Source organism: Amphiura filiformis, chromosome 7, assembly GCF_039555335.1.
Source record: "Amphiura filiformis chromosome 7, Afil_fr2py, whole genome shotgun sequence".
In the NCBI taxonomy this organism is placed as follows: domain Eukaryota; kingdom Metazoa; phylum Echinodermata; class Ophiuroidea; order Amphilepidida; family Amphiuridae; genus Amphiura; species Amphiura filiformis.
In genome coordinates this window covers 67,844,500-67,862,310 of record NC_092634.1, presented here as the reverse complement: position 1 = coordinate 67,862,310, position 17,811 = coordinate 67,844,500, and the positions used below count along the sequence as shown (strand labels likewise).

The 17,811-nt window shown below is 36.0% G+C and overlaps 1 pseudogene; it reads left to right on the top strand.

The window, feature by feature from the left end:
• The window catches only part of LOC140158033 (ATP-binding cassette sub-family C member 9-like), a 46,746-nt pseudogene extending 36,293 nt beyond the window's left edge, over positions 1–10,453 (top strand).
• The last annotated feature ends 7,358 nt before the right edge of the window (positions 10,454–17,811 follow it).

Genomic DNA, 17,811 nt, shown 5'->3' with positions numbered 1-17,811 from the left:
AATTAATGCATGCAACACTATCATATGTGCCACATACGCTACTTTCTTGGGCCTAAACAACAAAATTACGGAATGCTACACCATCGTAAGTGCAAAACAGTCTCTAACACATCACTGGCTGTGACGCTGACGGCTGTAGGCGTTGTCATCATGCTGGCTAAGTTCATAGCTCCTGTGACTGGTAATAGAGGCGATAAATCCGGTGTTTTTAGTTTTAGCTTCATTAATAAACCTTGAGAGATAACATTACGGCAAAAGGTGTCTTGCTATTGTAAGTATTATGTGCCAAAATAAATTAACACTTGTTAAGAAACATAAAATGACAAAATATTGGATATTTGAGCCGATATTACGCATATCCTAATTTAGCAATGAATGCTACACTATCGTATGTGGCACATACGATAGTGTTGCACTCTACATTTATTTCTATTTGAGTGCAACACTATCGTATGTGGCACATACGATAGTGTTGCACTCTACACTCATTTCAATTTGAGTGTAACACTATCGTATGTGGTACTTACGACATCTAAATCAGTCAATAATTCATCGATTTATTAACTTTAACACCATTTATATAGTTTATATTATTAAAATCAAATTGCTTTACATTCCGATGTCATTTTATGGTTACTTGGAAAGAAACGGCTTCGCTAAGCACAAAAATGCTTCTCCTGTAAAACTGTCCAAACTGTACTTACGATAGTGTAACACTCTGCCGATTTTGGTATCACTGGATAGAAGAAACTCATAGCTATAACGGTATAATTATGACGTTTGTACAAAGATTTACGTTTATACGTGTTACAAAATATGGCTCAGTTGTTGTAGGGTTAAACCGTTTTGAATAAAACCAAAAACGTGTTTATAGCACATTTACAACGTTTTAATAAAATTTTTGTGTTTGCTGTGTATGTGCCATACAAAAAGACAGTAAAATAACTTTGTTAACCTTAATCATGGCAAAAGGACGTCATTATAGTGTAGTGATGTAAATAAAAGTTCACCGCATTTTTATCATTCAAGCTCACCCTGTCATCTTTCAAGGGGAGTAAGAAAAGCGGCGAAAAGGACGGGGAAGAAAGGATGACAATTTCTTATAAATTAGTTTTTAATACGTAAAAGATGTACGGAAAGTATAACTAAGTCGATGATTGATACATTATCATTTTTTTTTTATTACGTAGGTTGGAATATGCGGCAGAACCGGAAGTGGAAAATCTTCACTTACTTTAGCTTTATTCAGACTGATACAGACGTTCAAAGGTATACGCAAGTCTGTATGATAATTATAGTTATAAACAACTGGTTGAAGTAATCTGTGTAAGAGACGTTTTCCTGTGGCTACATTTGTTTATATCCGCACCCCGGGTACTACTTAAGCAAGGATTTTACAAATTAGGACTTGGCGCAGCTGCGCTACTAAACATTGAGTAAATATTTGAACCCGGGTATTTGAATCACAAGAGGTACAAATACACGATAATACAAACCCAAATGGCGCCATAGGTAAAATCCTAAAGTAACCAGGTGGACAAAATCTCGCAAAAATCCTTGAAATCAATTTGGAACTCTGCCCAGGAGAGAAATAATTAAAGAATTAAATGTAGGTCCTGGCCTTATTTAGAGGCCGTTGGTAATATCCATCCATCATAACACCTTGTCATGCACTGTGTTACAGGTACAATCAAGATAGATGGAATCGACATAGCAGGGCTTCCTTTAACCACATTGCGTCAGAGGTTGTCTATAATTCCCCAAGATCCAGTGTTATTTACCGGAACAATACGGTAACAAAACATTCTCTCTAATTTGACTTGTTTTTACATGACAAGCAATTTTCGTTGTAATCGTAGCATTTTAATTTTTTGGCTCCTGTGTAGCCAAAAACAAAACTGACATGTTTATTAGCGAGCGAATTGGCCCAGCAATTGTTTCCTTGCCTTGTACCAATGAGTCTATGGTTCAAGCCCCGGCCGTTCCCCTTAAGGACTGTATATGCATCTTGTTTATCCTGATCCATGTTTCCTGTGTTCCTGTGGGATCTCTTTCAAAATCGGCGATTTCATTCACCCAATGGAATTGGGGGAGTTGCACAGATTGGTGGATGTTATAAAGTGCGGATAAGTCAGTGGTGCAACCGGCCTATTAGTTAGGGGAAAAAGTTCACTTTGGTGACCACTCTCTGGCTAGTAAGGTTTGACGATTGATTCGACTTCTATGGACCATTTAGAAAAAAATAGCCACCATGTCCCTCGCGAAAATCCCGGCATTTTTCGCTAGAGGCCAAAATCCAAAATGGCCGCCACCACCATTTTGAAAATTTAAGTTTTGAACCAGAGCAGCTATAATCATGCACAAAGACACTTTTTCGGATATGTCGAGTACAAGGAATCCGATTCTGACATTAGTATGACATTACGGCATCATTTTCACCCAGAAATCCAAGACGGTGGCCGGCACCATCTTGAAAAATTTAGTTTTGAACAAGAGGACCTTAAATCGTGTACAAAGACCCTTTTTTCGATAAGTCGACCACAAGGATTTAAAATTTGACATTACTTTGACATTACCAACTCATATTTACCCAGAAATCCAAGATGGTGGCCGCCGGCGCCATCTTGAAAAAAATAAGTTTTTAACCAGATTACCTAAAATCGTGTACAAAGACACTTTTTCCGGTAAGTCGACCCCATCTGACATTACTTTGATGTTACAAAATAATTTTTGCCCAGAAATCCAAGATGGCCCCCATTTGGTAGAGCGTAAATGTGATTTTTGAATGAGAGCAGAAGCATAAGTGTGTCATTTCCGCCTTATCTGGGGTTCATGTCTCTTATATGGGGTTTAAACTGCCTTATCTTGGGATAAGGCGCCTTATCTAGGGATAAGGCGCCTTATCTGTGGTTTAGACGGCCTTATCGTGGGTTTACGTTCCTTACCTGTGGCTAAGATGCCTTAACCTTAGCATATCGCAGTCTAAACCCAGATAAGGCATATAAACCCCAGATAATGCGCCGTAACCCCAGATAAGCGACGTAGACCCCAGATAAAGCAGTCTAAACCCCAAATAAGGCGCCTTAACCCTAAATAAGGAACATAAACCCCAGAAAAGGCATCTAAACCCCACATAAGGTGCCTTAACTCTAGATAAGGGTTGTTAACCCCAGATAAGGGTCGTAAACCTCAGATAAGGCATCTAAACCCAAGATAAGGCGCCTTAACCCCAGATAAGAGACGTAAACTCAGATATGGCAGTCTAAACCCCAGATAAGGCGCCGTCTGGGGTTTACTTCTCTTATATTAGGTTTATGTTCCTTATTTATGGTTAAGGCGCCTTATTTGGGGTTGGGACTGGTTTATCTGAGGTGTACGTCCCTTATCTGGGGTTACGGTGCCTTATCGGGGGTTTAAACTGTCATATCTGAGTTTACGTCTCTTATCTGGGGTTAAGGCGCCTTATCTTGGGTTTAGATGTCTTATCTGAGGTTTACGACCCTTATCTGGGGTTAACGACCCGTATCTAGAGTTTGGGCACCTTACGTGGGGTTTAGATGCCTTATCTTAGGTTTATGTTCCTCATTTAGGGTTAAAGCGCCTTATTTGGGGGTTGGACTGCTTTATCGACGGTCTACGTCCCTTATCTGGGGTTACGGCGCATTATCTGGGGTTTAGATGCCTTATCTGGGTTTAGACTGCGATATGCTCAGGTTTAGGCATTTTATCTACAGGTTAGGAACGTAAACCCAGGATAAGGCCGTCTAAACCACAGGTAAGGCGCCTTATCCCTAGATAAGGGATGTAAACCCAAGATAAGGCAGTTTAAACCCCATATAAGGGACATGAACCCCAGATAAGGCGGAAATGACACATTTATGCTTCTGCTTTCATTCAAAAATCACATTTACGCTCTACCAAATGGGGGCCATCTTGGATTTCTGGGCAAAAATATTTTGTAACGTCAAATTAATGTCAGATTCGGATTTCTTGGGGTCGACTTACCGGAAAAAGTGTCTTTGTACACGATTTTAGGTAATCTGGTTCAAAACTTATTTTTTTCAAGATGGCGCCGGCGGCCACCATCTTGGATTTCTGGGTAAATATGAGTTGGTAATGTCAAAGTAATGTCAAATTTGAAATACTTGTGGTCGACTTAGCCAAAGAAGTGTCTGTGTACACAAGCTAAGGTCCTCTTGTTCAAAACTAAATTTTTCAAGATGGTGCCGGCCACCATCTTGGATTTCTGGGTGAAAATGATGCCGTAATGTCAAACTAATGTCAGAATCGGAATCCTTGTACTCGACATATCCGAAAAAGTGTCTTTGTGCATGATTATAGCTGCTCTGGTTCAAAACTTAAATTTTCAAAATGGTGGTGGCGGCCATTTTGGATTTTGGCCTCTAGCGAAAAATGCCGGGATTTTCGCGAGGGACATGGTGGCTATTTTTTTCTAAATGGTCCATAGAAGTCGAATCAATCGTCAAACCTTACTAGCCAGAGAGTGGTCACCAAAGTGAACTTTTTCCCCTAACTATATACTAAATTTAGTTGATGCGATCTGATTCTGATGATTCACCACAGGCAGCAAAATTACATCACTTCGAATGCTCTAGAAAAATTCGCTTTATAAATCGAAAATTGATAATTAATTTTATGTTAAGAATAATGACTCTCTTAAAATCCTTTTTTTGCAGAAAATGTAAATTTTGTATAAAATGATAATGATTAGTTAGTTCAACTATATAAATTCCGGTTTATAAAACCTATATCGACTTACATTGGAATTAAACTGCCATATGTGATGTGATCAAGTAAAATCAGCCAGAAATCGGAAATATTGATTTTGAGATATAGCCAAACAAAGGAAATATTTCCTTTTCTTTCCTGATGTTTTGGAAACTCTTTGTTGCTCATAATTTTTTGAACTGGTTGTTCAATTTCAATGGTATTTTCTACAAAATGCAGCTATGTAAATGCTTTTAACTATCCTATAAGAAACTGTAAATTGAATGTGACCGACTTCAGACTGATTTTACTTGATCACATCACATTATGTCAAGTGGGAATTGCAAATTTTGCCGAGATTTCACCGACAGGCTAAGTGTAGATATACACTGGGATCCACAACATACTCATCTATCAGGGCACAGTTCTTTAGCCCCGATACATTTGCACATTCATTGAATGACCTCTGAAAATTTGGGTACAAAAACTCATACTCTGCAACTTGAGGTCAAATTTTGCACTACAAGTGTTAAATTGAGGTTATTGAACTATGCCATTGGGACGAGGCCATTGTGGTCCATAGTGATAGTCTGCGAATAAAATGTTATTGACAGGAATTAGCCTCAATTATTTTCACCTTTCTAAAATTTCATTTTGATATTTCTTTTCATGTAGAAGTAATCTTGATCCGTTAAAACGTAACACCGATGGAGAGCTTTGGGAAGCCTTGCGTATTGCTCAGCTGAAAGATGCTGTATCCAGCTTTGATGCCAGCTTAGGTATTGGTCACAACAGAAAATCTTTCATTCCCATGATGCATTTCTGAAATTGTACAAAATTGTATTGTATGGAAATTTACTATAGTCTTGTTGGATTTTGCAGCGACAGAAGCGAATCGCGTGTTAACCTACTCCGACGAAGCGCTTAGACACACGTAGATTGGCGTTTTATCCGATCGCCAATGATCGCTGTTACCACAACCGCGTATGTTGTATATGCACTGATTCAAATCTGCCACTGCACGAATTTCAGTATAGCTTACTCTCAGCTTGAAACAAGACGCACTCTATACATAAAGACCCATTCAGTGATCCCAGCGCAAGTGTAAAAAAAATTAAAATTGTTTATAAATTGCTTAAAAGTGAAAGATAAGTCATTCAAATTGTCATTTGATATTTTTGAAATGAAGAATTTGGCAAAAAACAACAACAAAGGAAACGGCAGTATTGATAAAGTAGAAACCCCATTCAAATACATGTAGCTAATTTATATACTGACAGTATGAGGTGACATGTGTTTACATTTGATACGCCCTCTGTTGGTCTGTGATCAAAACTGTCAGGCAAAAAACACTATAGTTTACATGGAAGAAGTTGATTTGTATTCATTAACTTTGGTTTCAAAGCAAATAATACAAAAAATGTTATCAATCTTGTTTATAAATGCATCAAGCTATATACATTATTATCACACAAAACTTCAAAGGTTTTTAAAAGTTGAGTTTTAAAGAGATTTATGTGGTCTGTCATAGACACTTCTGTGTTATTTTGCCTGACTTGAAACAACAGAGGGCGGTCTGAATGTAAACATGTGACATCATAGGTCACCTTATCTATAAATTACAGATTAACTGTTTTATTTTACACGGCTTTCGGCTGAACCACTGGCAGGTTTATATGTTAGCACATATATGACAATGACAAAGGTATCAAAATCCGAATTTTGATAATTTTCACGATCGTCCGGTTGAGCAAATCACTGAATGGGCCTTTAACAGAGCCGATTATTCATATTGCATTAATTTATCTCAAGCAATTGTCTTCATTTTCTCAACATTGGTTCAGCGCTGATTTATATTCATCGTAGGTGCTTATTTCGCTGGTCGCAGGAAGACAAGATTCGGCCATTCCAGTTGAAATCCACTCACCCCTATGGAAGACATGACTTAATTTCCCACACGGGGAACGTGATTTACAAATGGGGTTACCTGAATGGATGATTCCATTTGCAATCTACACCCGATGTGTAGGAGATTAAGGTTATGTCTCTCATAGTGGGTGTAACAGGGGCGTAGCCAGCTTTCTTGGTCGGGGGGGGGGGGGCAAAACAGCTGAAAAAAATTGCAGTTGCAACATGAATTTTTTGTTTTTAGAGAGACTGTACATGTTTTCGAGCTTCTAAAAATGCTTTATTGGGGCGATATGCGCGCGTAGCGCGTAACATTTTTTGAATTTGACACTATTTTTGCCCATGATCGAGACGAAAATTGCTTTATTGTGACAATGTGCGCGCGCAGTACAAACAAAAGCAAGCACCCCCTCTTCGTAGTTCGTGTTGCAAAATATAATGTAGTTCAAAGATGTAGTCGCACGGATTCAACTCTTCGTCTGATGCCAGTGATAGGTAAAGCCACACCAATATTTTGGCCAGCAAAGACCCCCATTGTATGAAGTTCCTACCATGTGGTTCCGATAATTATGACAATAATGAGGGAAATCTATGTCATTTTGACTAAACAAATGGAAATGTTTAAATTTTTAAAAGTACCCGGGTATATTTTCAATAGTTTTACATAAATATTATTATAAATCCAGGTGACATTTCTAGAGAATTATATAAAGATGAAGATGTTGATGTTGCTAGGCAACTTACCCACCTGTAAAACATTCTCCATATTTTGTGCTCAGGCATCGGGCGACAGTTTGGTATTTACGACAAGTGTTCTACTTGTATTGAGTATTCTACTTGAATAGCAAGCTGTATTATTATTTTTAACACATGTACCAATTGTCATGATAGTGAAAAAACTTTTCATATTTCAGTTATAAATATGGATGGATTTGTTCGATATATACGAATAATTTGTGCTTGAAAGTTGTGTTGATAATGTTCTTTTCTAATTGCTTTAGATAGCTTTAGTAGCTGTAGGGTCTTTTGGGAAAATGCCAAATATGCATGCAAAATTGTACGATTGGTTTATTGGTTATTGGAATAGCTTTTGATCTTTTAAGAAAATATCTCAAAGCTTTTTATGTTTAAGCCTGTGACTAGCATGTAGAGCATTAACCGCTAACTTCCCCCCCCCCCCAACCCGCCAAGATAATAGAGGCATTATTAGGGATACCCACATTGTGTATATCCTTGATACTCAGCCCTTTAATAGGTTAATAAAATGGTATTGCTTATTAAGAGTCTAATTGTACAAAATAATGCCCGCGTACTGGAATGTTGATGCGTCTAATGCACGAGCTCCGGAGGGGGAGTGGATTAGACGCATCAACGTATCAGTACACGTGCACTATTAAGTACAATTTCTCGAGCAACAACTAATACGCATTTATTAACCTATTTCATACACGAAAACAAACAAACAAAAAAACCCGTGATTTTGCTATTTTTAAAACAAAATTGTCCCAAAAATGTTGGAAAATACGAGCTAATATGAATGCATCAACCAACAAGAGCAAGCACTGCTTGAGTACGCATCCGTGCAATTATACACAATTTTGTTGTACTCCTGGGATTGTTCTAACGTTTGGTCTGATTGGTTCTCAATATGTAAAAGAGTATGAAATACAACTTAAGAGGGTACTACACCCCTGCCCAATTTTGTGCCTATTTTTGCATTTTTCACAGAAATTATAGCGCATTGGTGACAAGTAAGATATGTATATTATAGGGGCAAGGACTACAACTACTGCACTGGAAATTTTATTTCAACGCAGACAACAGTTGTGGAGTTACAGTCAAAAATGAGGGAAAACCAATATTTGATCAATAAATCAATAACTGCTTGCCTTGAGTTGCTGAATTTACAGTGCAGTAGTTGTAGTCCTTGCCCCTATAATATACATATCTTACTTGTCACCAATCCGCTATAATTTTTGAGAAAAATGCAAAAATATGCACAAAATTGGCCAAGGGTGTAGTACCCCCTTAAAAAAGTCTTGCTTTGTATTTCTTAGATGTTTATGCTAATCTCGTTGTAATTCCTTTTGATTATTGTTACAGATAGTCCCGTGTCTGAAGGTGGTGAGAATTTTAGTGTTGGTCAGAGGCAGCTATTTTGTCTCGCTCGAGCCTTCCTACGGAACTCACGTGTACTTATTATGGACGAGGCAACAGCGTCTATAGACTATTACACCGTATGTTAATCGTTTGTCTTCTTCGAAATTATTATTAAATAATTTTTGCTTAAATGGTGCCTTAGTATGTTATCAAATGTGAGGTAAATAACAACTAAACAATAGATTGGACCTATTGGGTCGTTTTAGCTTTCCCGTAAGTCAACGACATTCAATAATTTCTCATGTTTCTCATTCGATTACATCACATATAACATTTTTTGCAATAAATTGATATAAATTAGTTAAAGCTAATCTCAAAACAAGAGGGTTTTTGCCTTTGAATTTGAATCAATTGGACTCGCCAACCAAAAGTTTCATTTGCATTAAAATGAGGAAACGGAAAATGTTGTTATTAATGTAATATGAAAAACCTGAAACATCTCATAATAATGTTGGAGACATTTGAACAAATGGCATTTCATAATTTTGTTTATTTCAGGAAAAGATTCTTCAAGAGGTTGTGAGCACCGTCTTCAAAGACAAGACAGTTCTTACAATAGCGGTAAACCAGCTAATTATTGTTAATTTCACTTCCATTATGTCCCATTACACTACAGGTCCTATAAATGCTCTGTGTGCTGGGAGAGATTTAAGATTGTTTTCCCAAAATATCAAGAGCTATACCAATACCAGGCTTGTTTGTACTCATTTTACTACATTTTTCATGTTGATTCCAAAAATGGTCATGAAAATTCTGACATTTTTAAATTAAAAAAAATCAAGAATAAACTTGTCGTCTGCATTGCAGTCGACACCCGCGTTGAGAGAGTTAGGGTTTCATCAATTCGTTCTGCTAGGTTTAGTTTCTAAAGGAATTCTTTCCTTGCCCCTGATATGACAAGTTTACAAGTCATACAGCCAAAGGCAGTATATGACCCAAATGGAGAATTAGTTGCTGGGTGATCCTGGGCAGTCCAGCTTTCCAGAATGTGACCTTCTCCTTAGACAAAATGATTGAAAGTGTTGGTATTATAAAGAGGGACCATGCTGACAGCATTTCCCCAAAAGTCCATTATAGTTGAATGAGTTATTATCCCTCTTTTCAAAAGTTGGTGAAATATTTCTTTACTGTTTAAGACATCTTAAGCGTGATTGATCCATCTGACCATTGCGTAATGTTTTCGTCTGTCTGTTTGTGTACCATTGGCCGTCTTGAATTGTTTTTATGAGAAACAAACTGAAGAAAGACTGTGTCAAGAGCAGTTTGACCAATGGATTATCTGCCAGGAATCATGCATGGGTATAACATCATAGAGCAACATTCTTCATAAATATTGTGTTAACTTTCCGCTTGTAATCTGCATGTTAGTATATTTAATTTAATTTAATTAAGAATTTTTTATTAGATAAATGTGATATTATGTGAGTAAAACGCCTTTTATATTATAATTTCGAAATTATATTGATTTTGTTATTTTGTTTTTATATTTTAGCATCGGGTATCAACCATAATGAACTCGGATACGATATGGGTCCTATCAGACGGTGAGATTGTTGAGTGTGATACACCCGAGAATTTACTGGCTGACGTGCACAGTATATTTTATAATATGGTACAGTCAAACAAGTAGAGTGATTTGATATGTTAGGTGGCCCTTTCTGCATAACCTGGACAAAAATGAAATATTTCTAGACATTTGCTGTTTCTTATGTCAGCATCGTGTCTGCTCCATGGGGGCCAAAGGATGCATTTTTGAAAATTTATTTACTACAATCATTACCTTTTACAAACATGAGGCTATTATATACTGAAAACACCAAAGGTCTAGCATACTTGGTACAAAAGTTATGAAGTTTTGTTTCGTCTGTTTTCTTATGTATTTTATTGTTTTTTTACCTCCATATTTTTGTCTTTACCTCAATTTCAATTTTGCCGCCTTTGGCCCCCATGGACCAGATTGTGTCACATATGAACTCGGATACGATATGGGTCCAGTCAGACGGGGAGATTATTAAGTGTGATATACCAGAGAATTTACTGGCTGACGTGCAAACACAGTAGTTTGAGGAGTGTGTACAAGAAGGGTCCCATCTGCAATAGCAGGTGTCACGTATATACAATATAGAATACCGTTCTTCTAAAATGTCCGTAGGGACTTGTTGCACTGCGTCATTGGGCGGGGAAAATTTCATTGTGTAATTTCAAAGATCAAAAGTAAAGCAAAACCTTATAATGTAGCAAACAGGGCCAATAATATAAAACCTCATATCGATTTAATTGTTCGAAATTAATAGGATTAATAAGATTTGGTCATTTACGGGTACCTATGTAGTATGCAGTGGAAAGGGAAGTATTAGTGTATTGGGGGCATTTTTCTCTAGTTGACACATTAAGAAAAAAAAAGAAGAAGAAGAAGGAAGAAAGAAAGAAAGAAAGAAAGAAAGAAAGAAAGAAAGAAAAAGAAAGAAAGAAAGAAAGAAAGAAAGAAAGAAAGAAAGAAAGAAAGAAAGAAAGAAAGAAAGAAAGAAAGAAAGAAAGAAAGAAAGAAAGAAAGAAAGAAAGAAAGAAAGAAAGAACGAAAAAAAGAAAGAAAGAAAGAAAGAAAGAAAGAAAGAAAGAAAGAACGAAAGAAAGAAAGAAAGAAAGAAAGAAAGAAAGAAAGAAAGAAAGAAAGAAAGAAAGAACGAAAGAAAAAAGAAAACAAAAGGAGGAAAAAGAAGAAGAATTTGACCCAAATCGCACAGGCGATGTTTATATATTAAGTTTGGGCCCACTTTTCACATATGAGGTTTTTGCACTTGATCTTTGGAATTATATATGAGGTTTCCCGCGAAGTGATACATTGGACACCTCGATATTTTATAATATGGCACACTCAAAATTTTTTTATCAATGAAAAAAGACTTTATTGATATAAATTATATATAGCAATATCAGTAAAGGATAGTTTATGTAGTACAATATACAATATAAATAATCGAAATCTATATTGAGGCCAATTTTAAAATCTAAGAGCTAAGCTTGAAATTCTTTGCCAGTGTGGACGGTATACTGTAAACAAGCGCAAAGTTGGCACTTGCCTGTTATGCAATGTTGAAGTGAGTGGTTAAATAAACTAATACGAATGAATCATCAACATTAATAATACTATAATACTCATAAATTTGCAAAGTACGATTGTGTCCATATTTCATGTGACATGCATGTGGTTTAATAATTACAGCATCAAAATACATGACAAAATGCCGAATATCGATTCACCTCTTTGTTAAACGCATCATGGCTTCCCTGGAATTATAGAACAGTGATCACACGATAGCGAGCCAGAGGGAAGTATATCAATTATTTAACGGTTATATAGCGTGATATGTGAGCAAATGAGGGCGGTATACAGTGTTTGCTAGCGTACTGCGCCTGCTGAGCCTGAGGAAGATAATTATCCTACTATGATAATTTATGTTTAACGTGAATTTTACAAAGAGACGAATCAATATAAGATGCTCTTTCACATTCATTTATAAAGAACGCGCGTTGAGGACATACGAACTCCAGAACATACAATAAATATATTAATGTAACAACTTTTGTAAGCCTAAGGCAGCAGTGGTCACATCGTCACAATATTTGTATCCAAAATTACAGAATTTAAACAAAATACTTGACTAAAAGATGACAAAAGATGTGGGTTGGGTGGGCGTGGTTAATCAACAGTACTGAAGAAGAAAGCATTGTGTAAATGCATTAAACATTTAACTGCTATAATGTCGTGTAATTTCGTACGTCAATTTTAACGTCTACACGACAGCCATTTAATCAGTTTCCAAGCCAATGGCTTTGTGTTAATCTGGATAATGTTCTTATTCATCGCTATTCAGTATTCATTTATGCAAATTTATCTCTACATGTATAATGTAATAGGTACACACATACGTGCAGCACTTCAGGTAAGTGAAAACTCTATCCAAGAAGAGACGTTTATGGAATGAAAAACCAAAGTCATATCCGCAGTAGCGTACCGTGGTCAGTCCGTGCAGAAAAATTAAATTGTGCTGCATCCTTCATCAACAGCCCGAAAGGGTTAACATAATTTTTTTTTTAAATTCTCAATAACTTTTTATAATTAGTAACTATTTTTACATTCACAGTATTATATAGCAAAACCAGGTATAGTTTCATTTCAGAATTTGTGAAACCTTTTGTAATTAACGATTCTTCTTGCAGCCCATTCTACCCATCCTTTTTTTCTTTAATAATTCTTCTTGCCGCCGCATTGGTACCAATGACGATACACTTTGAACAAGATTTTAGTATTTTTATGCCAAGCAGTCCGTAGCAGGAGGTCAAATGTGACCGTACAGCTCGAATGAGTCGTAAATTCCCTAAATTGTATTCTGAGTTACAGTGTAAAATGTGTATGCAGGTCGTATTCATCGGCATCTCTAGCTGGCGCGACATCTATCTCATTTTGATAGTCAAACACCAATCAATAATCCTATTATTGAAGAGGATAATAAGCTTCTACCTTAGATGGCAATAGAATTTTTTAATAGCTCTGGTCTTTGTTTGCTTTGGCTAAATCCTGTTCAAGTGGTGGGTTACCAGGCATTGTATTTTGTATAGGTATGTATAACCAACAATTAACAATGAGAGAACTTTCTTGAACCTCGTTGACTTGGGGATGATTTGATATGACCGCCAATTATGACTGTTTGATATTTGTTGCCAGCAATGTGGAAAAAGAGACACACGTAGAAACGAAAAAAGCTACCATTTTGTTGAAGGAGCAAGGTTCAACAAACCATAACCCCGCTACTGGATATCGTTTGAAGTCAAATAATATACCATTTTAAAGCTTATGATGATATTTTCTAAACACAAAATAAAACAAATTTGACCGGGGGAGGAATTTACGGCAGGTCACAAATTAGCTGCCGTCGAATATGACTTGGAATACCATCTGCAACTTTTAACAGAATAATTCGTTTAGACTTGCGATTTCTTCCCTATTAGATGATAAGAAGACATCAACTTCAGCAAGCAGATTTCCAACGTCGCACTGTGTTTTGTCAATGGCTCTTTGCCCGTCCTCTACGTTTCCTGGAAGATTTCATCAATGGCGATGAATCAGGGTTTGCATTAAATGTTTTCACAAGTCTTCCTATAGACCTTGATGAATTTCAAAGACGCATAATTGCACAAGTTGACATTCTCAGGCATGACAGACCTCTCATTAGACGTTGATAGAGAGGAATTGTGGCCATGTGGAAGACTAAGACTAAAACTGTCAATAACTGTAAACGGTAAAGAAAGTAGTGAGACTTTCTTGTGTTTTGTATGTTGTTTTGATTTTAATTGACTTCGCGTAACTGCTTTTTGTAATCGGTTCACAAATGTAGCTCCTAAATCCTTATTAATAGTCACACGCCAGTAATTTTTCTGCTGCAGCAAAACAAGATGTTGATTGAGTTATCAGATAGAGGCATTTTTCAAACTGTATACTTTATTTTGATACACCCTGTATAGAATCCTGTCATCCGATTGGTTAAAGGTGGGAGCATTGTTTTATCTATGCCCTGTATTTGCGAGAATTTTATCAAACGAACTATTGACCGGTCATGGAAATGAACTATTGACCGGTCACGTGCGTCCCGATCAAACTGCGCAATCGCACATCAACGTACATCCATTCGGTATACAGAGCTTTATATTCGGGTTATGGTTAAAATTATAGCCCCGTGGTGATCTCAAAACCATGCTATGACCCTCACCTGCGCTTCGGGTCATAGCATGGTTTTGAAATCACCTCCTTGGAGCTATAATTTTAACCATGCCCCTCATAGCAGTCAATATTTGTATATTATTGTGTTGTTATAGAAAGACCGTACGGGTATTATTTCCTCAATATTAGCCAAGCTATTGTTGACTGTGGAACATAGCAATAACCTTTATGATCAAGTTTTCTACAAACACCCCGTGAAATAATGGACTAACCCTTGCAAAAATCTCATATTTGTGTCACCATAATCATGTAGTTTAGAGTGATAATCAAAATGCAGAAATTTTGAGCATTGATAAGGAAGTAATAAGTTTTAAGTAAAGCAAATGCTTCATTTGACTAATTGTTAACAGTGCCCTGAATTGGTGGACATGTAAAATACTAAAGAAGTCTCAATGTTTTGTAAATATCAATAGTGGGGTTAATTAATGACCAACAAAATACACACAAAAAAGATATGAAGGTGTTTATTTTTTCCCTACAAAATAATGGGTATTTTCAACATTTTAAAAATACGAGAAAATAATCTCGTGCCAAGAATGGAACAGTCCAAAAATATTTTAAAGCTTGCTATGCATTTTTATATTCTGCAAATATGTAATATTACATGACAGAAAAAATTAAGTGATAAACTATTGTGTTAATATTACATGACAGAAAAAAATTAAGTGATAAACTATTGTGTTGTATTGAAATATGTCATCTAAACATATGTGCCAAATTCAATATTTTCAAAATTATCAGGGGTTAGCAGAAGCCAATTTTAGGGGGGTCTGGTATCTTGCTCAGTGGGGATATGAGATTTTTTCATCACGCAATGGTTATGGGTACGGATACGGGTCCCTAGCCTTGAGTACGGGTACGAGTCCGAACCCCATATGTGAGTACGGGTACGGGTATGGGTATGGAAATTGTGACGGGTATGGGTTCCAGTATGGGTACATGTACGGGCCAGGGGGGTACGGAAATTGGGACTATAATACTTGTATGTGTCCCATCATGTACATGTATAAACATAGCTATTGTTATTTGGTGTAACATTAATTTATTGGCAAATATACATTTCTGTAAATACACCTTTTGATGTCATTTATACCACAACAAATAATAAAACTACATTCTGCACCAAAAAAAATTAGAGAAAATTATTATGTCATAATCATAATTATACAACATACATTTTAAGTTGTTTATGTGTGCCATGAGTTGCTGAGACATGTTTATTTGCTGAGAAGTACTCTCATTTACAGAAAATTGTAGAACTGGTTTTGTGGAATTAAACAAGTACAAGAAAAGATGCAATATCGGTGGTCTTGGTGAATCTAGCTTAAAGGTGGCATATTTTGGAATGCAAGTGAAAAAAAACATGTCTGTGTATGGTCACACAAACTGCGCAATACTAATTGCATTATTAATTTAGCAGTCAAGTAGGACCTCAAATTTGATCCAAAATTTGTAGACTTAAGGGAAGGGGTATGAACGTTTGGACAGTATTTATTGTGGGACATTAGAGCACATCAGACATATCGAATTGCATTCTGAATACGAAGAATGTCCTTCTGATATCAAATAATTTTGATTTTTGAAATTGCAATGTAATACACATTTTATGGCAAATCATTAAAATTGATATTTTTGATATTTAACAGTACTCGAAGTAAACATTGTAAATCTGATAACTTAAAGTGTATGTAGGTGGGATGAAAAGCCGACGATCAATTGAAAAATTTGACCTTTCGTATTGAAGATATGGATTTTTTTCCAAAACACCAAAAAAAAAATTAGGTCTTTTTGGGGGAAAAAATCCATATCTTCAATATGAAAGGTTGAAATTTTCAATTGATCGTCGGCTTTTCTTCCCAGCTACATACACTTTAAGAATATATCATTAGATTTATAAAATTTACTTCGAGGACTGTTATATATCAAAAATTTGAAAAATATCAATTTTTATAATTTGTCATAAAATTTGTATTATTTATATCGTGATTTTCAAAAATGTAAATTATTTGATATCAGATATACATGCTTCGTATTCAGAATGCAATTCGATACGTCTGAGGTGCTCTCATGTCCTCTAAAAATACTGTCGAAACGCTCAAAACGCTCATTCCAGATCTCTTAAATTAATTGTCAATTTTCCAAATAAGTGGAGCCTGTCAAGCACATCCACACAAGTTTTATTAATAAGATCATATAAATCCTTAATTTCTGTAAACGTGGTACGGTAAAGGAATTCTCTATTCATTTGACTCAGATGCACACGCCCAAATACTAGTACTAGTTAAGAGCTCTTGAACATAATTTTTTTTTTTTTTTTCTATACCTCAAAAAAAAGATTTTTCGGATATTTTGTGCAATGATGCATGTTAGGGTGTTGAAACGGCCAAAACCCAGATTCTGTCATTTTGGGCCAAATTGGCAGTGAAATTAGTTAAAAAACATGTTATTTCAAGTGTTCGCTGCAACTAAGCCATATAATGCTGGTACATTACATTAAGTTTTTGTAAAAGAACATCTATTCATCTGATGATCAGCATATTTAGAGGTCAATGAGTTATTCTTAAGGGTACGTGCAGAGCCCATCTGTCAGGTGTATTTTCACTTTTTCATAAAATGTCATTTTAGCACCTAAAATATCATCATGAAAATCAACAACCCGGTGTTGCCAGGATTTTGTCCATTCTACTGTGGGTAGTACAAGCTAGGTACTTTACATTTTAGTAAAAATTAGCTTGGGCAAATGTTACTTCTAAGTACAGTGTTGCCAGAAAAAACCGGTATTTTTGCAAATTGACATTTTGTCAAATTACGCCTTTTTGTCACAATTATGTGCATTTTGACAAATATTTTCCTTCAAGGTGAATCCAAACAACACTTTTTCGTCTTTGTAAATATCTAAATACTGAAAATTCAAAATTAGTGTTGCCAAAATTCTTGATAAAACACCCAATATTAGTATTTTACTGATAGTATGATTTGTTGTTGATGGTTTGGTTGGGAAATGATTATTTCTAATTTTCATACATCGAATGTACATAGTATAGATTGTTATATGAATGTTTAAACACCTGAGCACAAAGTAAGTGTTGCCAGAATTCTTGATAAAACACCCAAAATCATAATGCCACGATCCAATCCTCTCACGCTAAAGTTGACAACGTCACAATTTGGTTTACTATCATCAATAGCTTGTCCTAAAAAGCGTTTTCAAATTTTGACAACCCCACGGTTCTAGT